Genomic DNA, 27,211 nt, shown 5'->3' with positions numbered 1-27,211 from the left:
TGTTTGGCATACAAGATGTTCTGCAAGAGCAAGCAAGCTGGTTTACAGAGCCAGAATAAGTAGGTTAAGCCATTTTTATTGGCTCTTCCGCCGGTCTCTAGGCAGAGTTTCCCAAATCGGGTGTCTTCTAATAGATGGTTAAGTAGGTTACTGTGGTTGTGAGTTAAAACTAGGTAAAAAGGCTTTTTGGGTAAGGTTCTATCACACCTGGGTGCAAGGGTAGAAAATGTGGTTACTTGAGGAGGGGTCTGCTTTAGAGGCAACTCTGTTTCTCATCTACACAGGAAAGAGCTGGCAGTCTGTAGTTTTCTTGCTAACACAGAACAGGCTTGTGACCACTGTGCTATAGAGTGTAGAAATGCATTTAGTTGTTCTTATAACCGGGACAAAGTTGTAGTCATTCATGTTAACTTGCAACATTATCTCTTCAAAAATTTCTTCTACACTTTTTTCCCTCTCTTCTTCTGGAATTTCAATTCCACATATATTAGACCATTTGACATTAAGCAATAACTCTTCAATGCTCTTTTTTTTTTCTTTATGCTTTGGGTACTTTCTATTAACCTACCTTCAAGTGTACTGATTCTTCCTCAGCTCTATAGAGTCTACTAGTGAGCCATCACAGGCGTTCTTTATCTCTGTCACTGTGAGTTTCTTACTTTTTCACCTATTTATTTGATGCTTATAGTTTTCAGCAAAATACTGAAATGTCCCATCTGTTTATGTATCTGGTTCAACTTTTCCATTAGAAACTTTAGCATAATAATGACAGGTATTTTATCTCCACTTTCTGATGGTTCCAACCTGTTGGGCATATCTAAATCTCATTCTGTTGTTTCTTTTTCATTTTTCTTTTTTCTGGCAGTCACTGGGTACCGGTTGATTGCTTTTTCTCTTAACAGTGCTTTGTTTCTTGCTTTTATGAGAGTCTCATAATTTTTTATTGATTGCCAGACATAGTAAGTAGGACTGTGGAGTAGATAAATAGTATTTATGTCTGAAAATGAGTATGCCCCTTCTGCTAAACAATTAGTGTGTGTATTGGGGGTGAAGGGGAGGAGATTGAGTCAGTTTAAGCAGAAGTTAAGATGTATTTGTGTTTTATTGTTTTCATAATTTCCTTCAGTGCACAAATGATTTCAAACTTCTCTGGCATTACCTTGGGTTTAGGGTGGGGTGTGATTTGTTAGAGACTTTTTTCAATGTTTTTGGTCTACCCTCAACTCAGCTTTAGGCCTTTTCTGTAAATGTTTCAGAGAGGGTTTCTTTCCAAGGTTTCTTGCCTTTTCTCCAGTGGTAAACTTCTGTTGCTTAGTAATTAGGGCTTGCTGCTCTAGTGGTGCTATGGTAAAGAGCTTTCTATTGTAGTTCAGCCTCAGTTTTAGGCAGACTCTGTGATCCTGGGTCTCTGAGGTGGGATGTTATTATTATCCTGCCCTCCCCTAGGAGTTAACATTCTCCAATAGTCTAGGTCCAATACGGTTTTCTGACACTCCCCCAAGGTAGAGATTTTTATTCTTTTATATTTTCTCCAGCTGCTGTGAAGCTTCTGTTTTCTGGATGTAATAGTATTTGTTGCTGATCCCTCCGTGTTTAAGACTGCTTTTCTTTAGGAGCTGACGCTTCCTTCTGCCAGTGCTGGACCACTGAAAGTGGTTTTCTCTGGTCTCTTGCTCTGTCCCTGTGTGGGGAAAATAGGATAATTTAGTCAGGCTCTCTCAGCTCAGGTCTGGTTGGGGGTTGGGCAGCAAATTCTTAATTCTTTGTAAACAAGTTGTGTGAGTGGAGTTAGTGCGCGTGTACACCAATGTATCTTTTAGTTTGTTGCTATTGTGTGTTATTCACTTTGTGAAGCAGGCTGGCCGTCAGAAAGCTCAGGTCTAAAAATAGAGCATGTTTACTCTGCTGGCAGCTGCTCAGTTTTTCTTTGGACTTTGCCAGTAGCAGTTGAGTATCTGAGTTTCTCTGTGGACTGCTTGGCTCATAGTGTTGTGTGTGCTGAATAAAGACTATTCTTTCTTCAACCGAGGCTTCAAGGACCTTTTTGCCAGTTACCTAGCTCACAGACCTCCATGTGAAGGGTTTATGAACAGGCTTGAGGGGTCTGTGAGCTCCAGACCCTAGCTCTAGCTCTACAATTGGTGTAGTTGGAGCAAGGTTCTGAGCACGTATAGGAGCCAAGAAGCCCTTGGAGAAGCAGGAAATGTGGCTACTTTTGAACATGTTGTGCCCTGTGGCCACTTTCCTGTTGACTGGGATCTGGTTGCTGCTCACTGTAATGCAAGGCAGCATAGACCAGGCACTGAAGTGGAAAGCCCTTTGGCGGGGGGGGGGGAAATGTGGCTGTCCTTGAGCATGTGGTATCTGGTGGCCACTTTTCTGCTGACTGGAGCCTGGCTACTGCTCACTATGCTCCAAGCTGATCAAGATTTGAAGCGGAAAGCAGAGTTATTGGCAGATGACATGCAGCTACTGGAAGATTCAAAGAAGAAAGGAGACTTGTTGGAAGTGCACATAGATGTCCTGGAGGATGACGTGCAGTGACTGGCCACTCCAGCTTCTCACATCAGGGAAGACGAAGAACCCAGTGGTGAGTTGGGGGAGACTGTGTGCCTCCAGGCATGACCTGTCATGCATCAGAAAGTGAAATGCAAGCAGCCTATGGGACTGGGTGGACAGCCAGTGGGCAATCCACAGGTGAACCAATTTACCACCTATGTGCCATATACTCAGGTTGAGTTAGTTGACTTGGGGAGACAGTTTCGGCAGAAACAGAGGGAGTCCCTGGCTGCTTGGCTGTTGCAGTTATGGGACCTAGGGGTGGATAGTGTGGCATGCTCTGGTGAGGAGATGGAAAAATTGGCCTCCATCACCATGCACCCATCCCTGAGGAAGTGGCTGCAGAATAGCCGCAGATATGCACAAGAGCCTTAATGGAATAGGTGAGTGCAGCTCCCCAAACCGTGTGGGCAAATGCTAGAGAACTGCCCAAGATTGTTAGTAAATGGCAAACGTATGCTGAGTTAGTCCAAATAATTCGAGAGCTGGGGATGGGACAGTCCATGTTTAATGTGAACACTCGTGTCCCAGATGATGAAAATTTTACAGGCAGCATGAGAGACCTAGTGCTGCAAAATGCCCCGTCAATATCCTTTGGGTCACTGATGGCCATTACTGGCCACATACATTGGTCATCCTATACATGAGGTAACGACCATGATAGCCAGCTTGGGTGAACTAGAAGATAGAAGAAAGCAAAAGGGGTCTGAAAGGTGGCTAAGACCAAACCCCCAAGAAATGCTCAAGATTTTATCCCAAAGGGACCAAGCAAGACTAGCCATAAGCAGATGTGGCTTGACTTGCTTGCAGCAGGGATTGATAGGAAGAAAATTGACTGGAAACCAAATGCGGTTCTGTTTGCCTTGTGGCAGCAATTGCGCCCTGAACAACATTTTATTAAATGTCCAGAAACAGGTATCAAGGTACATTCAGTGGATTTAAAAGATTTTTTTGATTGTTCCTGAGGAGGTGGATGAACTGTTCCATTCTAATTAGGGAGCAGGCCAAGGTGCTCGTCTTTTGGGGGCAGGTGAGGACCAGAGGCCTCATGTTGAGTTGGCAGTGATGAAGCTGATGCGCTGGCTAAGGTAAGATGTCTGGAGAGAGCTCAGTTCTTTTTCTGTAGCTGGGTCGCTACATTGGATAATGCAGGACACTAGCTGTAAGGCTGGGTGGTTAATGGCTCGCCAGGTGCGACATAAACCTGAGAAAAATGCCCCTGATGGGCAGATGTACTCCTGATGAGCAGACAAGTGCCCCTGATGGGCAGATAACTCATGCGAGAGTGCCCCTGACACAGTGGCAGGTGGATCTTGTTGGACCACTGCCAAAGTCAGAGAGTTACTGATCTTCTGTTTGTATGGACTTGTGGGGCCCCAAACCAGGTAAAATACCTATTCCTGCAACCATCCTTTCTCAGGATGGCAAACTGGCATGTATCTTACCAGAGGGGCGAGAACTTCTCCTATTGGTACCAATAACCCTTCTGTCTTTTCATGCATAGTGTTCTGGCTGCAGGCACTGCACCAGAGTCGACTGGGTACATACGTATGTTGGTGTGATCATCTACTGAATGTGCACTAAACTTCACATCAGTATAACTACAAGATTCCCGTGGAAAATCACACCAATGATGACAAGTAACTGGACATGTGCGACTAAAGGACAGAACTACAGGACAAGCCTTAAGCCGTATCGAACAGACAATAAGTTGTATAAATAAAATGGTCATTTATCCTCACTAAGGGAACATCATGGAAGATTTTTGAATGCATAGATTGTATGGCAAGGGACGCTGAAGGGGTGGATTGTGGGGAAAATAGGATAATTTAGTCAGTCTCCCTCAGCTCAGGGCTCCTCCCTGGTTGGGGGGGTCAAGCAGCACATTTTTTGTAAACAAGTTGTGTGTGGGTGGAGTTAGTGCACATGTGCACCCATGTATCTTTTTAGTTAAATTGCTATTATGTGTTCTTCACTTTGTGAAGCAGGAGGTGACCGGCAGAGCTTGCATCTAAAAATAGAGCATGTTTACTCTGCTGGCAGCTGTTCAGTTTTTTTCTTTAGACTTTGCCAATAGCAGTTAATTTCTGTGTTTCTCTTTGGACTGCCTAGGTATTAATGTTCTTTCTTCAACCAAGTCTCCAAGGACCTTTTTGCCAGTTACCTAGCTCATAGACCTGTGTGTGAAGGGTTTGTGAACAGGCTCGAGGAGTCTGTGAGCTCCAGACCGTAGCTCTAGCTCTACAACCATTCTCTCCCTCCCTCTTATTTTACCTGCTCATAGGCCAATAGAAAGTTCTGGGTGCATGGCAGGTTCATTCTTTTAATTCCCAGCACCCCTAACAGCCACATTGTCCAGTGTCAATAGACTTTCATAAGATAAACATCGTGTATGTCACAAATTAAATGCTCTTTTGCTTGTTTATGTTCTTTTTCTGGGCTTCACCTTGATTGTCTTTCAAGCTCCTCCATTCTGCCCCAGGCATCAGGAGTCCTGTTCAGAAACACCTAGAAATGAGAGCTATTTGTGTAATCAGACACAGCCCCAAAGCTGCCACTTCTGTTGTCTTTCTTACACCCTTGCCTCTTCTTGTATGTTTAACTTTTCTCTGTGATCCCTTTCAAATCCAGTTTCTTATTCTGTCTTTCTCAGTAAAGCTCCCATGCTGTTCTTGGTGAGGTCGTGAGCAGGATGGGTAGATGGCAGCTGAATCATATTTGCTGGCACAAGGAGGACCTTTATCAAGATCGTGGAACTGAGGGTCTAAGGGAGACCCTATGGTTTCGTTTGTCCTCAGCTGTGCCTTTCTTGTATTTCAGTATTTCTCCAGATGATGTCCCTTGCCTTTCCTCCAAGACGGATGCCCAGGAACAGAAAGCTGTACAAGAGAGAGTCTGAAGTGAAGGAGCCCTGCAATGGGGGACAAATTAGTCAAGAAAATATCAGTCAATTGTTATTTTCTTTGATGTTTCTTTGCTTTTTAAAAATTAATATGTAATTCATATACCATAAATCCAGCCTTTAAAAGTGTACAATTCAGTGGTTTTAGTATAGTCACAGAATTGTGCAACAATCACCATTATCTAACTTCAGAACAGTTTTTATTACCCCCAGACTCATACCCACTCCTTTCTCCAGCCCCTGGCAACCACTAATTCTTTCTCTAAAGATTTGCTTATTCTCAACATTTCATATAAATGGAATCATACAATATGTGGCTCTTTTTGTGTAGGATATTGACATTAATGAGATAGAAATAAAACACATGTATTTCACAGGGCCAAAGCCTGTAGCTTAGAAGGACCAAAGTCCTGTAGTTTAGAAGGACCAAAGTCTTTAGTTTAGCCAGTAGTGTAGAAGGACCAAACTCCTGTAGTTTAGGAGGCCAGAGATTCTAGCTTAGGGGGCCAAAGCCCAACCCTTTAAGAAAACACATAGGAATGCTGAGATTGGAAATGACTAGAAAACTTTCACAGGGATAAAGCCTTTGATGCAGATAAGAGAACCAAAGCACAATGAAAAGTGATTGTTCTAGGGGCAGTTGCCCATAGTTCAGCTAAACCTAGATGATGGGAAAGTATGTGAGCTAAAACCTTCAAGGATATTCTGCTAGTTAGTGCTTGGTGGACTTTCCACACCTTGCCCTAAGCTGTTTCTTTGAGTTTCTTGGGGAGTTAGGTGCTTTGGTGATTATCTCATTATTGCTTTTTGTATGTCACATAGCTTAGTTTTATGACTCCTTTTGATGGTAAATTGCTCGAACTATTTTAAGTTACACCTGCTTTAACGGAGATTGTCATGTAGCCAGTTTGTTTACATTTTCACTATGACTGATTAACCACCTGTTTTTCTTCTGTAACTTTCTTGTCTTTACAATAAAACTGAAGCAAAACCTGACTCAGGGCTGTGCCTGGGCTCTCCTTTCTTGAAGGAGTTTTCCCTTTGTGCAGTCCCTTCAGGCTTCTCACTGCTCTGAATACACGAGCTCTGAGTAATTTTTTGTGTCTCCATCACTCTGTGAGAGGTGACACTTTTTATGTCTGGCTGCTATTCTTTAGCATGTTTTCAAGTTTCACTCCTAGATAAGTAACTGCCAAGATTGCATTGTGGGGTAACAATGAGTAAGTCAAGGGTCCATTTCCCCATAATTGCCATTTGAAAGACTTTAGAATTTGTTTCACGGGGTTGGCCCATGGCTCACTTGGGAGAGTGTGGTGCTGATAACACCAAGGCCACGGGTTCAGATCCCATATAGGGATGGCCGGTTAGCTCACTGGGTGAGTGTGGTGCTGACACCACCAAGTCAAGGGTTAAGATCCCCTTACCAGTCATCTTAAAAAAAAAAAAAGAAAGAATTTGTTTTAAGTATCACTTAGAACAATTTAAACAAGATTTGAATAAAAAGAGCTGGCCAGGAATCGAAACTGGAATCTTCCAGTCCATAGTGAGAAGTGCTATCCATTGCACCACTCATCCCCCTGGCTCTAGGGTTGTAGGTTATCCATTGTTCATTAGAATCATTGAAAAACAATAGAAAAAAGAGAAAGAAAACAATGGCTTAATTCACTATGCACATAAAAATGAGTTGAGCAAGACTGGATTCTGGCAAAACAGACCGATTTTCTTTGTGGTCAGTTTGCATAAGTTACAGTCCCTTATAATATTTATAAAGGAATATTTATTTAGAAAATAAAGGAATTATAAAGGAATATTTATAAAGGAATTTTCTGCTGTAGAACATTATGTATGTGATAGAATGAATGTTATTCTCATTTTTTCATTGATGAGCCTGTTTGTATCTATTGTTTGTACTCTAATTTATGCAGTCTGTTCACCTGTCCATTAAACAATTTCTTTCTTTCTTTTTTTTTTGTATATTTGTTTTGGATACTGATGCTATGTGTGGGTCAGGAATTAGTGATCCACATACTTTTAAATTTTGATATAATGAAAGAGAAAATGGAATAAAATCCATTTCACTTTCCAAAGAGCCATAACTATGGAGGAAATAACTTGAGACTATGCAGCAGAAAAAAAGTTCAGAAACATCTCCCCCTTTCTCAAATTAGGCAAAATGAATGCAAGAATTCAATAAAGGTAAACATTTCAAGAACCAAATTCACACAGCAACTTAGGAGCTCGGATTTGATTATAAAATTTTAAAATACCAGCCATCATTAGATACATTGACTAAATATTATTTAAGGGCTTAATGTAGGCGAAATAGGCATGTGAAAATACAAAAGTATTCATAAGTGGAGGCAGTCCTCTTCTCTGAGAGCGAGAAGCGACGCAGTTTGGGTCGGAGTGAAGCCACATTGCATGGGGCCTTTATCCACACTCTTCCCTACTAGATTTGTTGCCTTGGCCAAGTTGTGTATCTCTCCTTTGACTCCATTTCCTCATTTGTGTGCAACGTTTTTAAGAGCGCTTGACATACACACAAAAATGAATATTTATGATCCCAGAGCTTTTGGGTTCCCATCAGCCTGTTTTGTTTGTTGATTTTAATACCAGAGAACTGTTTAAAGAAGCTACCTACATTTCTATTATCAGAACGGGAATTTTATACTAGATTTTAAAAACAAATTTTCCTCAGTTTCTCTTTGCCATTGGGATCTGCCGATATTTCCACATTTAGCAATCTCAAGATAAAAACGAGCAGCTATTCTGGACGCTCACTAAGTCCCAAGCTTCGGTGTGGACAGTGAAGAGGCCGTGGATGGTGGTCGGAAGAATGCACCGCCCCGCGCTCAGGTCGCCGGAGTATGAAAAAAGGGGGAAATACTCGGAGGCGCTCCCAGCTCACGGGTGGGCGGGGCAACAGAACTCCAGATCGGCTGGAGCCTCATATCTCTCAGTTTGCACGCGGTATGACGAAAACCTGAGTAGCGTTACATTTCGTGACTTAGAAAAGCAAACAGAAACGCTGTGAGTAGGATTTGAACCTACGTGGGGAAACCCCATTGGATTTCGAGTCCAACGCCTTAACCACTCGGCCATCACAGCCTGACATAGCGGGTCCCTTTTATGCTCTGAAGACACGTACTCATAATGCCCTGAGTTCTATAACCCTGTTTGTTCATCAGTGCTAGCCACTCTTGCTTACTTGGCATGTTTGAAAGGACCACTTCCCAAGCCCCAACATCAGATCTCTCCACTCAGCCCCTTCCCATCCTCACCCATCCTGACCCTATTTCTCAAAACCCCAACTAAATCTCCCCTCTTTGAGAGAAGGCAATATCCCAGCATCACAAGAATCCCTGGTTTTAATTATTTTCTACAGTCTTCACGTATTGCCTGCTTTGCTTCATAGTTGCGCAGGAAATGAAGTAAAAAGTTTTCTTAAGCGTGTCCAGGATCTTATTCAATTGTGTTTTTCACAGACAATACACTACACATTGGTTCTATGGAGGACAAATTAGCAAGATCTACCAATATTTCAAATGCATATACCCTTTGAGGCAACATTTCCTCAAAGGTGCACGATATACTTGCACACATGAGAAATTATACTGTGCTCAAGCTTACTCTCTGCAGCATTATTTGTAATTGCAAGATCAGGAAAAATGTAAGTAATTTAAATTGTATTAAATAATTATTAACTTTTAATTTATTGAATAATTCAGAATTATTTAATTAGATAAACTATGGCATAACTACAGTGAAGTACTACGCATATTTGAAAGAAAATGAGAAAGATCATTATATATGTACATTTTAACATAAAAGCAAAGTTCTGAGCAATGTGTATAGAATGCTACCATGGTAGATATATTTGTGTTAGATTGCACATGCATTTTACAAAATATCTCTTCAAGAATAATCAATAAACACATGACACTTAGAAAATGGCTTCTTTGATGGCTCTGATGATCTTTCAGACTCTACTGACAGCCAGGACTGCAGAGTGGGGCAGCACTTTCAAATATGAAGAATGAGGTCAGAATAATTCCCTTTCAACGCACTTTAATAATTTGTTTCATTAGGCTCATTCACCTAGTGACCAATATGCAAAAGACACATTTACCTAAAATGTCCAAATTTAAAATAATAAGCAGCTTTCAACTTTAGAACACATAGAATAATTTTCCTTCTTTAAAGCAAATTTTATTCTTTGTAATTTTGTGCCTTCTCTTTACTGTTGCTTTTGATGTCTTCAGTTTTTTCAGTTTGTTCATCTGCCCACATTCAACCTTAATTTCATTTTTCATATATACTTACATTGAGCACTGATGCTGTATGTGGATTACTAATAAATTCATACGATTTTAAATTTAGGGCTAGCCAGTTAGCTCACTTGGGAGAGTGTGGTGCTGGTAACGCCAAGGTAACGGATTCAGATCCCGGTACAGGCCAGCTGCCAAAAAAGAAACGAGAAAATAAATAAATTAAATTTTAGATACCATAAAAATAGTGTTTTGAAATATATTTTTGAGGTAATAATCACATCATTTTTCTTACTCTCCGAAAAAGCGTGTTTTGCATTCTATAGCAGGGATGTGTTGTCTACATGTTTCATCTGCTTCCCTCTATCCAGAAGCCGTGACTACTTCTAGTCAATTGACTGCAAAGGGAATGACAAAGGAAGCAGTGGCAGAAGCTGCCGATGGTAGCCGATCTTCTCCTGGGCTCAGACTGCTCTTTTCTGGTTTTCAGAGTCATTTTCTGTTACCAAGAGATGAGTACGAGGGCGCGTTGCACGGATAAAGAAACGGGTGTAGACAGCACGGGGAAGTCTTGAAATCAAATTCTACAGGATGTCGCTTTAGCTTTCCACGTTTGGAGTTCGTGGACGAATTGCGGCTCTGGGTGAGGCTTGGTTATGAAATTTTTGTTTTCGCAAATAGAAAAGAGAAAGAGAAAAATGCGTTACAACCATGGTCATTTCCTGGACAAGCCTGTAATTAACACGTCTAGGTCCAACAGGAAACCATTCTCAAATATACATGGGGAAAATCCTGCTTCTAGTCGTTTCCGTAGTGTAGTGGTTATCACGTTCGCCTCACACGCGAAAGGTCCCCGGTTCGAAACCGGGCGGAAACAAAATCCTTGTTTGTTACTTCAACAGGTAGCGTACTCCACTTAGAGGAAGGTTTTGCGACTTCCTTATATTTACGAAAAACAAAAGTTAAGACTGGAGGTTATGGGCCGGCCGTGGCTCACTTGGGAGAGCGTGGTGCTGACAACACCAAGTCAAGGGTTAAGATCCCCTTACCGGTCATCGTTAAAAAAAATTTTAAAAAAGACTGGAGGTTATCCTCAGGGGCCCACGCTGCTCGGTTTCGCGGCCCTCAGGGGACGAGCTCTTCCCTTCTCGGTACTCACCTCTAAGGTTCCACCTTGAAACAAAGTTGCCACAGCTTCCCCAGTGTCAGGGAAATAAACAACCACTCCCAATTTATCTCTCGCTAGACAAATATTTTCAACCAAAATATACTGACCCCTTGCACCGTGGGAGGAGAATGTTGCGGTGGCCAGGAGAATGCTGGAAGATAATGCAACGCTCCTGTCCTCAGGAACCGACAAAGACATCGGCTTAACCCGTTTCTGACCCGTGCTCTTTCCCTGATGCTCCCTGGCCCCGCCCAGAACGCGAGTGGCCGCAGGTTTTGAGCTGAGGCTCTTTGTTTGGGGCGAGTCCACCGCGGGGCAGCGCTGGGCCCGTCCCCACCTCCATCTCCCGCCCCCACAGTCCTGGTGTCTGCGGGGGCTCAGCCTGCTATTCTGATTATCCCCACAACTCTCTGGGGTGGAGCAGCCAGGCAGACCAGCTGTGTTCACTCAGGAGGCCTAAACTGCGCCCTTGAAATAAACTCTGCAGGGCAGTTCGTTCTCTCCGACATTTCCCAGGACTCTGTCCAGCTCAGCTCGCTCAGCTAGAGGCCAAGTCCGTCCTGGGCGGGAAGAGGAAACTAGAGTGTTCTCAGAGTTTGGATGGTGCAAGCTCACTCCAGATCTCTTGGAGCTGTTTTGGTAATTGTCGGATTTTCAACACTGGGGAGGTAAGGGTGCTAGGATGACTAACATTTCAGAGAACCAACCATATGAGGGGGCATACTAGTGGACTTTAAAAAGCTTATGGGAAAATGGAATTAAAAGATAAAAATTAAAATATAAACTTTATTTCTCTACATAAGCTCTATCAAGTTCAAAACACTTTGTAAGTGTTTATACCAGCCATTTCGTCCATCCCTAAAGAATTGAGGGTCCTGGGAGTTTAACCATGTCAATGCAGTATTTTTTACATTATTAACTGGACAAAAAGGGGTAGGGGGTGCCTTTTAAATATTTTTTAAGATTAGGAAACAAAAAGAAGTCAAAGGGAGCCAAATCAGGACTGTACAGTGGACACTTAATGGTTTCCTGTTACTACAGACCAGGCTCGGCTTGCCCTCTCACTTTAAATAAATGACTCGGAAGTCCAGAAGTTGATGCAAGAATTGGAAGGTTTATTCAGATAACTGGCATCTGGGGGAAGACCAGGCTAAAATCATCCCAACTTCTGGTGCCCAAACGCTTGTGGCTGTTCTGGGGTTCATAAAGGGGAAGAGGTGGGAAGATGAGGTATGGGTCTTTGTTCTGGAAAAAGGAGGGAGTCTGGGAGCAGCAGATGTCAGGGTCCCTGATGGATTGGGAACTTCAGCATCACAGAGTCTGTGGTCAGTTTCAAGTCCTTGATATTACCTCAGGGTTGGAGTCCTTACCTCCTTTGGAGAGCTCAAGGATAACAACCTCAGTCAAACATCATAAAAATACCTGACTTGGATTTCTAATTAATGCGGATTCAGTTTTCCTTTAAGTAAGAAGGGTAGTTTATGATCAGCTAGGTTGTGTTGCCTCTCTCTTATATCTCCTCTTGTTTACAGCTGATTAGAGAGGTAAGAAAAACAAGAAACTTAGTTTAAGTCTTTAATTGTAGGTGCACCACCTCTGAAGTAAATCAGCATAAGAAGGGTAACTCCATCTCTGGGCAGTCTCAATCCTTCTGCTAACCTCAAGGAGTTGATGATTATCAGCTCCCAAGTAAATGGCTGACTGAAACTTTGTTTGGTCTCAGTTACCCCAAAGATGGCTGTTTTTCTGGCTAAGTCCCTTTCATTCCCATCAAAACTCTTGCAAAATTTCCCTTTTTGATGGAATGAGCAGGAGCATTGTTGTGGTGTTACCAAATTAGGCTCTTGGGTCCCAAAGTCATAGAAATGAACAATGTACCCAGCAGTAAAGCAAGCAACACTTCATTAAAAGAGGAGACAGACATGCATAAAGGAGTTAGCTACAGGAAAGCTCGCGCCCCCCCCTTCCCCCACTGGAGAGGAGCTGTTCAGGGTCTTTTATAGGGAAAGGAGTTAAGGGATACAGGCCAGTGTCACTAGAGGTGGTCCATTCTGTTCTTCCTAGTTGCATCATAGGCACATGCTCAGTTAAGGCTTTGGTCCTTGCACCTGCCCAGTAGGTCCAAGATGATGTAGTATTCATCATTGTTACCCTAGGAAGGTCTTTGTGGCACTCACCTTGAAACTTTGTGTGCATGTGGGAATTCCTAAAGGCCTCCTAAGGTTCATCTGTAACTTAATTTTTACAATTATAGTAAAGAAGACTTGGGGAGGGGTTTTGCAACTCAGTGAATATCTGTTCCCCTCTTACCTCAGTCTATTTTGTCCGGGGAGGCCACAGGGTAATCATTTGCCCTGGGGGGGGGGGGGGGGTGTCTCATGACTGAGGAGTGGAAAAGTAACAAAGTGTCCTCTGCAGGGAAAATGGAGTCAGTTTTGTTTACAGACCTAGCCTTACTGTTTCAGTGGTAGAGTGCTGTAGAATCGGATTCGGCAAGGAAGCGGCAGACACTTTGGGGGTTGGAGAGTCAGAAGTTTATTACGCTAGCGGTTCTAGATGGCCTAATTGCTCTGAAGTTCTGGACCCCGAACAAAGGTTTTGTGGGGCCTTTTATAGGCAGGTTAGGTGGGCTTTTTAAGTTTCAGTTTCTAAGCATGTATCTTAAGCAGGCAGTTACTGGATTCGGCTTCTCCAAATTCACGTGACCTAAACAGGCATATAAGCAAGATTACAGAAGCAAGAATACAAGCGAGATTACAGAAGCGAGGAATGCAGGCAGGCAGTTGATTATTAACTGGTCTGAGTTCTGGGGGTCGTGGTAGATAAGCACATTTAGCTACAGGGTCACTGCACAAGCACATGACAAATTTTAATTTTTGAGTTTTTCCAAGAGGACTGCCTGGTGAAGCTTTCCCCAGCATTTTTCTTTTCCTGTTACAGCTTTGGCTAACTTTCTCAAAACACACACACTCTCTCTCTCCCCTACCTCCCCATGTTGTATTTCCTGTTACAGTTCTTCAAAGAAATGCCTCAAGGTCTTGATAACACTTGTTTAAAATTTCCATTGAAAGCTCCGCTCTTGTCTGCAGCTGATCTGGGTACAACAGTTTTGGCACCTATAAAGCAGAAAACTTTCTCAATTTAAATTTTTCAGTCAGAATTGTGTAAGCTGAGCCAGTTGAGATGTCTGTGGTGTTGGCTATTACTTCCACTGTTAATTGTGGGCCCTCATCAATTAGGGCATGGACAAGATTAGTTTTTTACTCGCAAATTGATGTGAATAATCTGGCTCTGTAGGTCATCTTCAACATCACCTCATGCCTTCTAAAAATGAGTTATCCATTTGTAAACTGCAAATTTCTTTGAGGCATTGTCCCCATAAACTTTTCATAAAGAATCATTCTTCCACCCAAGCTTCACCATAAATTTGACGTTTGTTAGCAACCTGCTATTATTTTCCAAAAATGGGCTTCCACAATTCTTCCACCCAAGCTTCACTATAAATTTGATGTCTGTTAGCAACCTTCTATTACTTTCCAAAAATGTGCTTCCATTAATCCTGCTATTTTGCTCCCTGTGCCAACCACACCCGAACCTACCCACTCATGCACTGAAATGGTAAACTCCTTAGTCTCCCCTTTTTCACACATCAAGCAATCAAAACTACCAAATACCCTGGCCTGGTTTATTAATGGTAGCTCCAGTTTCAATTCCAAACAGGCAGGATATGCCATTGTAACACATACCCAAGTTATTAAGGCAGCTCCTTTGCTGGCTGGCACCACTTCTCAACAGGTAGAACTAATTGCCCTAACATGAGCCCTCACTCTGGCTGAAAGCACCACCATTAATATTTACACTGATTCTAAATATGCCTACAATATCCTACACTCACACACAGTTATCTGGCAAGAAAGGGGATACCTAACTACCAAAGGGACTACCATTATTAACGGGAACCTCATCCACAAACTCGTATAGGCAGCCAAACTTCCAAAGGCAGCCACAGTCATACATTACAGAGTACATCAGTCCCCTACTAATCCCATTGCTCAAGGAAACAGTTTTGCAGACAATGAGGCAAAACAGGCAGCCACCACCCAACATAACAAAATCATGAACATAACCTCCATGTATTCCCCAACATACTCTCCACAAGAATGCTTACAAAAACACAAGGCTGAAATACCAGGAGACTGGATCTACTTAAATAACAAAACAGTCCTACCTCACAACTGACAATCCCAAATGATGCAAGGTATCCACAATCACTTCCACATGGGGTTCAAACCTCTTCTAAAACTCATTCAAACCCAAGTGTATTGTCCCAAACTACACTCACAACTACAACAAATTACTGCAGACTGCACTGTATGTATATCCACCTTCCCTCAGGGAAAAACTCAACCACCCCCTTTTCCCACCAACCAAACCAAAGGACACCTCCTGGGACAGGAGTAGCTGGCATTGCCACTGCCATAAATTTATTTCCAACAACTGCCAAAAGTCTTCTCTAACACTCCAAATAAAATGGCTTTCAACTTTACCACCATTCAAGATCAAATAAATTCACTGGCAGGAATGGTTCTTCAAAACAAATGAGCCCTTGATATCCTAACTGCTAAAAAAGGAGGCACCTGTCTCTTCCTAGAGAAAAAAATGTTGTTTTCATGTTAACCACTCCAGAATATTCCAAGATGCAGAAAAAAAAAAAAAAAAAAGAAAGAAAGAAAGAAAAAAGCAACAAAACTACATAATAGGGCATCTCAAATTCAACAAACAACAAACACATCCTGGTCACAATGGCCCCAGTGGGCCTCCTTTCAACCCCCTTTTCTAACTCCCCTTGTGGTTCTAGTTCTAGGCTTAACAATTAAACATTTTTTATTCCAAATGCTCATCTCTTTCTTCCAACAAACCACGGAGTCCATTGGTTGCCCAACAGGTCAAGATGGTCCTCACATTTCAAGCCATCCAATAGCAATGATTACCATCAGGTCCCCCCAAACACCCCCTAAATTACGTATATTAGTCCATTTTGTGTTGCTATAACAGAATACCTAAGACTGGGTGATTTATAAAGAAAAACAAAATTTATTTCTTATAGTTTTTGAGGCTGGGAAGTCCAAAGTCCATCTGGTGGTGGTGACAGTGTCCTAAGGGTCTCACATTGCAAGATGGTGGAAGCAGAGAGCAGAGAGAGAGATAGATTCTTTTCTTTTTTTTTAAAAGCCCACAGAACCACGCCCTTGACCACCATTTTTAATCCATTCACTACTGTATGGTCCTACAATCCAATCTCTTTAAGGCTCCACCTTTCAATTACCATAATAGGATGTCCCACCCTCTTAACAGTCAGTGGGGCTAAGTTTCTAATACATAAAACTTGGGGGACACAATTCAAGTTTCAGGGAGTTTTGGAGGGACATAATTCAATCCACTACATTCTGCCCCTGCCCCCCAAAACTCATGTCCTTTTCACATGCAAATACATTCATTTCATCCCCAAAGTCTTAACTTGTTTCAACTCAAGAGTCCAAAGTTCAAAGTCCCATTGGTGAAATCAATACAAGTTATCTACTTCCAAGATACAATAGTGGGACAAACATAGGGTACATATTCCCATTCCAAAAGGGAGAAATAGGCCAATAGAAAGTTGTAACAGGTCCTAAGCAAGTCCAAAACCCAGCAGGGCAGGCATCAAATCTCAAGGCTGGTGAATCAGGTACCTTGATTCCACGTATGATGTCCTCTGCATGCTGCTGTGGGGGTTGTGTCCCCAAGTCCACAGGCTGCTCCACTCCTATGGCTTTCCTGGTCTCAGGTGATGCTTTAGCTCTCATAGGCTGGTGTTGAACACTGGTAGCTCCACAGGTCTGGGGTCTCTGTGACAGTCCCACTCTCTTGGCTCCACTAGGCATGGAATTGTTGGGGTTTCTCTGCTCCTACTCTGACCCCACATTTCTGCTTGGCATTACTCTAGGGAAGGCTGTCTTTGGTGACTCTGCTCCTGTGGCAGATCTCTTCCTGGACCTCCAGACTTTTCCATACATCCTCTGTAATTGGGGTGGAGGCTCCCATGCCTCCACAGCCCTGGCATTCTGCAAGCCTGAAAACCTAACACCACATGGATGCCACCAAGGCTTCCAGCTTGTATTTTCCAAAGCTGCATGACCAGCCACACCTGGGACACATTTACCAACAGATGGAGCAGCCAAAGCAGCTGGGGTGCTGGTGCTGAAAGCAGCTTCCCAAGGTGGCCCTGAGCAGTAAGCCCATGGAGAGCTCCTCAAGCCTGTTTCCCAAGACAATTCTGTCTGCCTACATCTTTGAGCCTGAAATAGAAGGATTGGCCCCAGAGGCTTCTGCAATGCCTTCAGGGCCCTTCTCCCCTTCTCTTGATAATCCCCTTTCTTCGTACTAATCTTCTTAGCTAATGTTCGCTGGGCTGCACCACTGCATGCTGTCTGCTTCTCTCTGCTTCTCTATGGCCAGGCTGCAAATTTTCTAAATTTTTACACTCTGCCTCCCTTTTAAATTCTGGCTTCACAGCAAGTCTTTGCTGCTCAGCATAGGCTCTTACAAGTAGCCATGCAGCTTCCTTAATGTTCTGCTGCTTGGAAATTTCTTCTGCCAAATAATCTGGTTCACAACTCTTAAATTCCAACTTCCACAAAGTCCTAGGGCATGGACATAATACAGCCAAATTCCTTGCCATTCACAGCAAGGGTGATCTTTGCCCCAGTTTCTGATGAACTCCTTATTTCTATCTGACACCTCCTTAGAATGGTCTTTACAGTCCATGTTTCTATTAGCATTCTGCTTGCCACCACGCAACCAGTCTCTAAGACATTCCAAACTTTCCCTGGTCTTTTTGTCTTCTCTGAGTCCTGTAAACTCCTCCAACCTTTGCCTAACACCTAGTTCCAAAGCTGCATCCACATTTTCAAGTACTTGTTATAAGCAACACCCCACTTCTCTGGTACCAATTTTCTGTATTAGTCCCTTACTTTAATTCAAACTCTATAAAACCTCTGTTAGTCTGTACAGGGGTGGGAACTGATCTTTCAGTCTCCCGTCTATGTTTGCTGGAAATAAACTCCCTAAAGTGGTAAGCATTTGGCTTGGAGTCCTTTGATCTCTTTGTCTGGCTGAGCTAACACCCTTGGATCATAGGTACATTCTAGGGGTTGTAAACCTAGAGATGCTGGTCTTATCTTCCATTCTGGAGACATTTATACATCAAAAGAGAATTGGGAAAAAATGAAGCAACTCACAGGATGACGAAAAAAAAAAAAAAAAAGAAACAAGAAACCAAACTAAAGGCAGACAATTTCTAATGTATCAACAATTACATTAAATGTAAATGACCTAAACACACCAATTAAAAGACACAGCTTGGCAGAATGGATTAAAAATCATGACTGAACAACATGCTGTGTAAAAGAAAGTCATATTAAAAATAGTTATATAGGCATTCTGAAAGGAAAAGGATAGTTCTTCAACTGTATCCTTTATAACCTCTTTTATAACAAACAGGTAAATGTAAAAAAAATGAAAAAGAAAAGTAAAAGGATAGGAAAAGATATATTATGCAAACATTAATGAAATGAAAGCAGGAGTGGACATAATATTAGATAACATAGACTCCACAGTTAAAAAAATTACCAGAGACAGAAAGGGACATTATAATGAATCAAGAGGGTCAATTCACCAAGAAAGCGCAGCAATCCTAAATGTATATGTACCAATATGTGAAGCAAAACCTAATAGAAATGAAAGGAGAAATAGGTAAATCCACAATTATATTTGGAGCATTCAACATCCCTCTCAAATTGATAGAAAACTAGGCAGAAAATCACGAAAGGTATGAAAGAACTCAACACCACCAACCAACAGGATTGAATTGACATTTATGGAACACTCCACTCAACAAAAACAGAATATACATTTTTTTTTTTCAAGTGCCCATTGAGCATATGTCAAGTTAGGCTATATCCCAGGGAATAAAACAAATCTCAGCACATTTTTATGAACTGAAGTCATACAGAGTATGTTCTCTGACCATAATGAAATCAAACTAGAAATCAGTAGCAGAAAGATAACAGGAGAATATCCAAAAACTTAGGAACAAAACAATACACTTCTAAATATTACATGGTTAACAAGAAAGTCTCAATAAAGATTAAAAGATAAAATTAACTAAATGAAAATAAAAATACAACATAGCAACAGTTGTGGCACACACCTAAGCAGTATGTGACAAGGGAATTTTCAGCACTCAAAAATGTATCAGAAAAGAGAAAAATTTATTTTATTTTATTTTTTTTAAAGATGACTGGTAAGGAGATCTTAACCCTTGACTTGGTGTGGTCAGCACCACGCTCTCCCAAGTGAGCTAACCAGCCATCCCTATATAGGGATCCAAACCCATCGCCTTGGTGTTATCAGGGCCACACTCTCCCAAGTGAGCCACAGGCCAGTCCTGACAAAAAGTTTCAAACTAATGTCTATGTTCTCACCTCAAAAACCTAAAAAAGGAAAAGAGCAAAATAAGCCCAAAGCAAGCAGAGGGAAATGAATAATAAATAAAGATCAGAAATAAAATGTAAACAGAAAAACAACCAGGAAAATCAATGAAACACAGAAGTGGTTCTTTGAAAAGAACAATAAAACTGACAAACCTCTAGAAAAACCGACAAAAAAAAAAAAAAAAAAAAGATAGGACACAAATTACCAATATAAAGAATAAGGCACAAGATGTCACTATGGGCCCTGCAGACATAAAAAGAATAATTAAGACAATACTGTGAACAACTCTATACACATAAATGTGACAATTTAGATGAAATAGACCAATTTCTCAAAAAACACAAATGACCACAATTTATTCAATATGAAATAGATAATTTAAATAACCCTATAACTAATAAGCAAATTGAATTTATAATCTAAAAAATTCAAATAAAAGTAATACCTAAGCCCAAATGGTTTTACTGGAGAAATCTATCAAAGAACATCAATTCCACATTATCTTTCCTAGAAAATAGAAGAGAACACTTTTCAGTTCATTTTATTAAGTCAGCATTACCCTAAACAGTACAAAGATAGCACACATAAAGAAAACTGCAGACCAATATCCCTCATCAACACAGGCACAATAATCCTGAATACAGTATTAGTAAATAGAATACAGTAGTATGTAAAAAGAATTATACACTATGACTGTTATGGGCTAAATTATGTTCTCCCAAAATTAATATTCTGATGTCCTAACCCCCAGTTCTTCATAAAGTGACTATATTTGGAGATAAGACCTTTAAAGACGTAATTAAGGTAAAATGAAGGCATCTAGGTTGACCCTAATCCAATATGACTGGTGTCCTTATAAGAAGAGGAAATTAGGACACTGACACACACTAACCAAGGGGTAACCACGGGAGGACACAGTGAGAAGGCAGGCTCCTGCAATCAATGTAATGTACCATATTAACACTTAAGGAAGGTAACCACATGATCATATCAGTTTAATACAGAAAAAAATTTAACGACCACTCATGATTAAAAATTTAAAAACTCTCAAAAATATAGGAAGAGGAACTTCCTCAACTTGTTAAAGAGCATCTACAAAAACCCTACAGCTGATATATACTTACTGAAGCAAGTGGACATCCAAAGGAACAAGAATGAACCTTGACCTAAATCTTACAACTTATACAACAATTACATTAAAATATAAAATTACACCAAAATTATAGGCTTAAATGTAAAATGTAATGCTATAAAAATTTTAGGAAAATAATAGAAGAAAATCTTCAGGATCTAGGGCTAGGCAAAGAGTTTCCTAGACTTGATACCCAATCCATAAAATGAAAATTTGATAAATTATACTACATTAAAATAAAATATATTTGCTCTGCCAAAGATTCTATTAAGAGGATGAAAATGCATGTGACAGATTGGAGGAAAATATTTGCAAACATATATAATAAAGGACAAGTATCTAGAATATATAAAGAATTCTTAGAACTCAAAAGAAAACAAATAATCTAATTAGAAAATGGGCAAAAGATACAATGAGACATTTCACTAAAGAGGACATACAACAAGGTCAAGGGTTTGGAACCCCTTACAGGCCAGCTGCAAAAAAAAAAAAAAAAAGAGGATCTAGATGGGAAATAAGCATGTGAAAGTGAAATGAACAGAGTCAACACCATTAGACATTAGAAAAATCCAAAATAAAGCCACAATGATATTACATACCCATTAGAATGGTTAAAATAAAAAATACTGGCAATACAAAAAGTTAGTGACAATGAAAAAAAAAAAGAACTTAATAATTCATTGTTATGGGCTGAATTGTGCCCCCACCCCCAATTCATATGTTGAATCCCTAACAGTTCCTCAGAATGTGACTGTATTTGTAGATAAACCTTTAAAGAGGTGATTAAGTTAAAATAAGGTTCTTAGGGTGGGCCCTTATCCAATCTGATTGGTGTTTTTATAAGAAGAGGCAGAGACAGTGAGAGGACACATACACAGAGTTACCACTGTGAATAGCAAGAGGGCGGTCGCTTGCCATAGACAGTTTTCAAGAGAAGCCAACATGGCTGACACCGTGATTTTGGAGAAAATAAATTTCTACTGTTTAAACCATCCAGTCTGTTGTATTTTGTTATAGAAGCCCTAGCAAACTAATACACCCATAAATTGCTGCATGGAATGTAAAATGGTAGAAACACTCTCGAAAACACTTTAGCATTTTCTTTAAAAACTAAACATGAACTCACCATGCAACCAGACAGTTGCATTCCTTGGCATTTATCCCAGAGAAATGAAGACTTATGTTCATACAAATAAACTGTAAATGAATGTTTATATCAAATTTATCCATACTAGCCAAAATCTGGAATGACTCAGATGTTCTTCAGCAAGTCAGTGGTTAAACATTCATGCCATAGAATACTACTCAACAATAAAAGGGAATCAACCGTTGATACCTGCAAGAATCTGGATAAGTCTGCGGAGAATTTTTGAGTAAAAAAAATTCCAAAGGGTTATATACTATATGATCCCATTTACATAACTTTCCTGAAATAACAAAAATATAGAAATGGAGAATTGATAGTGGTTTCCAAGGATTAGGGAGGTAATTGGAAAGGGAGGTAGGTGAGTATAGTCATAAAAAGGTAACATGAGAGATTTCTGTGATGGAAATGTTCTGTACCTTGACTGTTTTAAGGTCAATATCCTGGTTATGACATTATACTATAGTTTTGCAAGATGTTACCATTGGAGGAAACTGGGTAAGGGGTTCATGGGATCTTTCCATATTATTTCTTAGAACTGAATGTGAATCTATAATTATCTCAAAATATAAGGTTTAATTTAAAAGACTTACCAAGCTCTTGCTTCCTCTCACCATGTGATCTGCTTGTACCCGCCAGCTGCCTGCTGCTTTTCACCATGAGGAGAAGCAGCCTGAGGCCCGCACCAGATGCAGCTGTCCCAGAATCGTAAGCCAGATAAACCTTTGTTCTTTGTAAATTACCCAGTCTCAGGTATTTCTGTTATAGCACCACAAAACAGACTAATACAAGGAGATAACACAAAACTAGAATGGTTATGTACAAAGACTGGTGGTAACTCCTATTACTTGTTCCATATGATATATAAATAGTAAGATCAAGTACTGAATTCTACTTCCCATTCTGCTTGTTCTGATGCCTGCATTCAGACTCCACAGCACTCCACAATTTATCGGTGGTTACTGAATTTGAGAATTCTACATTCTTTAGTTTCCAAGACAGAATTCAAGGTACTCATTTGATGTCCCACTGGTAGTGATTTTTCATGCAATCTTTGGCATAAACCAGTTCTTCCATATCAGCACTTCTCTATAAAATACCCCACTGTCATCTCATGACCTTAGAATCCTAATTTCCTTGCTGACGTTAGGGTCAAAAATTTTATCCATCATTTAACTTCTAAACAATATATGCTTTATCAAGTTATCTTCAAAATTGCTGGTGATAGTACTCTCCAAATTACAGAAGGAAAGGGAGGATTCCAACACAGGATATTCTGTTTAGTCAGATGTGCCATGAAGCCCAAATACTGAAATTTTCTATGGAACATAGTATAAGAGCTTTCACTGGAAAATGTTGCTAATCTGTCCCGATCATTTGTACAGAAAAATATACCAGCATGACTCAAAGAACTAAAGATCCTTCTTAAGGTAAAATGAAGACACTGCCTGGGTGGACAATACCATCTACATTTAAGGTATTGATCAGAAGTCATGGGTGCTACTCAATTTTAAGGGCTGGAAGGGTGAGGGAGGGACCATGTGTAGTCTGGGGGCCACTTTTTGGTCCATGGTGAAGACTAGACTGGATATGGCAGGGTCCAACAAACATTTGTCAAATCAGTGGACAATATTAGAGGCAACTTTCTGAAATGTATCCAAATCCCCATGTGAAATTCTGTCACCTTTAAAGTGCCCAGCAGTTCCACCTAGAAATCTAAGTAAAGGCTAGCAATGCACCTGTGGGTGGTCAGCCATTTCATTTATTGATGTTTTCATGGTGCATATTGACATTATTTCCTACTTTGCATAACTTCAATGTAAGAACAATAATGGCTATCTCTTAATATCCATCGAATCAATCAGGTGTGATGTAAGATTTACTTAAAACAACATGCAAAGCACCTGGCATAACACAGACCCTCAAACTGTTAGGTTTTTTTTTTTTTTCATGTAGGAGCTAGGCTGTTATATATTTTAAAGGAAGTAGTTTAAGGAATGACAAAAGCAGTTTTGGCATAGAAATCTGGAATTATGTTTTTAAAATACACAGCACTGAGTTTCATTTCTTTTAGGTTATAGAAACTTGCAAGAATCTGTCCCTTTCAACCTACTAATTAAAGCCAGCCCATAAGCTACAGAATAGGAGATTTTCTGAACCCATCAGGGAATCTAAAGGAATCTAAATAAATAACTCTAGAAAGAGCCCTTAATAGGAGAAAAGAGGCCTCTGGATGCCCTTATTCCTAGCAGATGGACAGAAGGGTACAGGAGAAAAACGCTTTACGACCAAATAAGGAGAAACCTGCAGAAACTTTAAGAGATTTTTAAGGTTTGCCTACTTGACCCCAACATAGAATTCCAAGTAGCCAAAACTATTGCAGGTTGTCTCAGCTAAGAGAGAGCATGCCAAAAGAGGCTTAGGGGTAAGTCTGGGAAGTGGAAAGAAATACCCACTGAGGCACTCCCCAAGTGCAAAACTTTCTGAAGTTGGGGAGCACGGCAGGAAAACGAAGAGAAATCGATGTAGGGCACTATGTATTTGAGCTGCCAAGATCCGAGACCGGAGAACAGAGAGAAACCTCTCCGAGGCTTTCTGTATGGAGAGATCTCTTAGGCAAAAAGGCCTGGGGAAGACAGGAAAGCAAAGAGAATGTTGGTCCAGCAACCCACATAGGTGAGCAACCACATATCTCTGCTTAACCCTGGTGGTTAAGCAGAGATAAATCTCTCAGGGCTTGGAAGCTGGAGGAGGGACAGTAAAGCACAAAGAGAAGAGAAGGGACTACAGAGATCAAGTACTGTAGTAAAAAGAAAAAAATTTTGTTTGGTTTTCCCATTTTTACTAGAAGACAAAGCAAATCAAGACAACTACTAGTTCATATGACAGATGCAGATACAAAGTGAAAGCAATGTGCTAAAGATAAGATGACCTTACACCTTTTTTAAAAATTAAAAACAAAATTTACATATTACATAATCCGTAAATAAGTAAATGAGGGTAGGCCCCGTGGCTCATTCGGGAGGGTGCGGCCCTGGTAGCGCCGAGGCTGCGGTTCGGACCCCATATAAGGATGGCCGGTGGGTGCGCTCACTGGCTGAGCATGGTGCGGACCACACCGTGCTGAGGGTTGCGATCCCCTTACCGGTCACAAACAAATAAACAAACAAACAAACAAACAAACAAATAGTTGACCTGGCTCATCAGAAGATAAAATTCTCCTCAAAAGAAAAAGAAAAAAGTGTCCTTTAAGTCTGAGATATATGTATATACTTGCACTCTATAAAATTGGCTAATTAACTTCAGGTGAAACAAAGGAGCAGACAAGAAGCAGATAAATGGGAAGGCTGTAAGTAGGGTCCAGAATAGCAAATAGAGCAAGTAGAGAGCGAATCAGGGGCTCTACGGGCCCCTCCCTGGATTGACATCTGCCAGCAGGTGGATCAGGCCGCGGCCGGTAGCGGCGCACGTTGCAGGGGCAGATGTTTACCGCCTCCTTCCTCTGAGCCGCATGTCCCCGGCCTTGGCTCCTCCGTTTCTCCCAGACACCGGCGTTTATTCCTTGTCCAGAAAACGGCCCCAGACTCCGGACTCAGCTAGGTCTTAACTTCCCTTGTCATTAATTTGGGGGTCTTGGTTCTTCCCGGGACCGGAAGGAGTCACAGGCTCCCAAGAGGGTTCGTCCCCTGGTCCGTTCGCCCCGCAGATCCCAGCCCCGCACTCGAGCGTCACCAAGTGTCCAGTGACTGGTACTGCAGTGCCAAGTCTGTCTTGCCTGTGGAGCTGTAGGCCCAGGACGCGCAGCCTGGAATTCAGGGTCGTGGTGACAGCGGAACCACCAGGGGTCAGGCGGCGAGAGGGTGCAAGCTCCCAGGTCCCGAGGCCTGTGGGAAGAGCCGACCGGCCCGGAGTGGTCAACAGGAGCGGAGAGGAATCAGCAGCCCTCGCGGGAGCCGAGGCCTCCAAGCCTGAGATGGCTCCTTGGTCGATTCCGTGATCCGCCCGCCGCGGTCTCAGGCTCGGAACAGCTTTGGGTTTGTCCCGGGCCTTCCACCGGTAGGAGGAAGGAAACCCCGCTCCGGGATGTTGATCTGAGTTTTCTCCGGTCTGAATCGGCGGTTCGAGAAAGACTAAATGTTCCTGGAAGAGGCAGTGTTCTTTTGTGCCGGCAGCGGGGATTTTTCCTTTCTTTTCTTTAATGGAAAAAAGAATAGCATTTCTTACTTTTTTTGGAGAATACTGGCGGATATTAGTTGGATGTGCTTGAGAATACATAACAAAAGGCACGCCCATCGGCGCGGCCGGTTAGCTCAGTTGGTTAGAGCGTGGTGCTAATAACGCCAAGGTCGCGGGTTCGATCCCCGTACGGGCCATTTCGCTGCCTCTTTTCCAATTTCTGTCAACCTCTTCTTGTGTGTAATCTGCTGCCTGACAATATCTATCCATACGTAAGTGTAATTGCACTTGCACGAGCCGTTTGATTTGCAAGTATTTTTTGTTGTTGTTGTTCTTTTAAAGAAATAACATGGGAATTAGATAAAGGTTTTTTTGGAAATTGATTTAGGTGAGGCGGGTACGTTTAGGTAAATGGAAAATAGGAAGAATTAGAGAATTCCCTCCATTATTTTGAAAAAAAAAAAAAAACTTTTTGAGACAATAGTGTTTTGGCACATTTAAACTTTTGAAAGAGAGCTTGTTACTCTTTGTCCTAGTTACTTGATCACTTGGTTAGATGGTTGTATGTGGATTGTTGAGGTCACCGGTTCGGTCCTTGTAGCAGCTGAAGGAGCTGATTTTCTTTTTCTCTATGTGGGAATATTCCTGGCTCGCGGTGTTGCTTTCCGTCAATCTCCAGACCTGCCACCACGAATGTTCCTCGGTAAAATGGATCAATGGTTGGCCTTTGGGTTATATTTGGACATTGTCCTTAATGCTGCCCTTATCAAACCATTTCCAATTGGCTTAAAAAATTTTTTGAACATGTATCATGAAAGCCTTGGGTTTGAAATGTGAATGTGAAATGTGTTTGAAATTTGCAATGAAAATGCGGGGTGAGAAATAAACATAGAATTACCAAATGACCGCACAATTCCACTCCTAGGTATATAACCAAAAGAATTAAAAGCAGGTATTCAAACAAATACTTGTATATGGATGTTCACAGCAGTACTATTCACAATAGCCAAAAAGTGGAAACAACATAAATGTCCATCAGTTGATAAATGGATAAACAAAATTTGGTACACTCATACAGTGGAATATTATTTAGTAAAAAAAGTATAAAATACTGATACATGCTACATACAATACAGATGAACCTTAGACATTATTATGCTAAGTGAAAGAAGTCAGACACAAAGGTCAGATAGGTTATGATTCCATTTAATGAAATATCCAGGATAGGTAAATCTATAGACATAGAAACTAGATTAGTGATTGCTTGGAACTAGGAAAAAGAATAAGGGGGAGAGATGACTGCTTAATGAAGGTTTTCTTTTGGGTTGAG

General features: G+C 41.3%; 1 protein-coding gene and 3 non-coding genes across 4 annotated transcripts in view; 2 read left to right on the top strand and 2 right to left on the bottom strand.

The window, feature by feature from the left end:
- LOC134377918 (histone H4) overlaps window positions 1-27,211 on the bottom strand; it is a 734,914-nt gene that overhangs the window by 679,238 nt on the left and 28,465 nt on the right. The gene's annotated exons all lie outside the window — the stretch shown is intronic.
- On the bottom strand, window positions 8,488-8,569 carry TRNAS-CGA (transfer RNA serine (anticodon CGA)). Its single transcript has one exon. It is a non-coding gene; the product is annotated as a tRNA-Ser (tRNA).
- On the top strand, window positions 10,534-10,606 carry TRNAV-CAC (transfer RNA valine (anticodon CAC)). The gene has a single exon. It is a non-coding gene; the product is annotated as a tRNA-Val (tRNA).
- TRNAI-AAU (transfer RNA isoleucine (anticodon AAU)) lies at window positions 26,005-26,078 on the top strand. The gene has a single exon. It is a non-coding gene; the product is annotated as a tRNA-Ile (tRNA).

The sequence above is a fragment of the Cynocephalus volans genome, chromosome 5 (genome assembly GCF_027409185.1).
Source record: "Cynocephalus volans isolate mCynVol1 chromosome 5, mCynVol1.pri, whole genome shotgun sequence".
NCBI lineage: Eukaryota > Metazoa > Chordata > Mammalia > Dermoptera > Cynocephalidae > Cynocephalus > Cynocephalus volans.
Note: the sequence above shows the minus strand (reverse complement) of the source record. Positions and strands in the feature narration are given on the sequence as shown.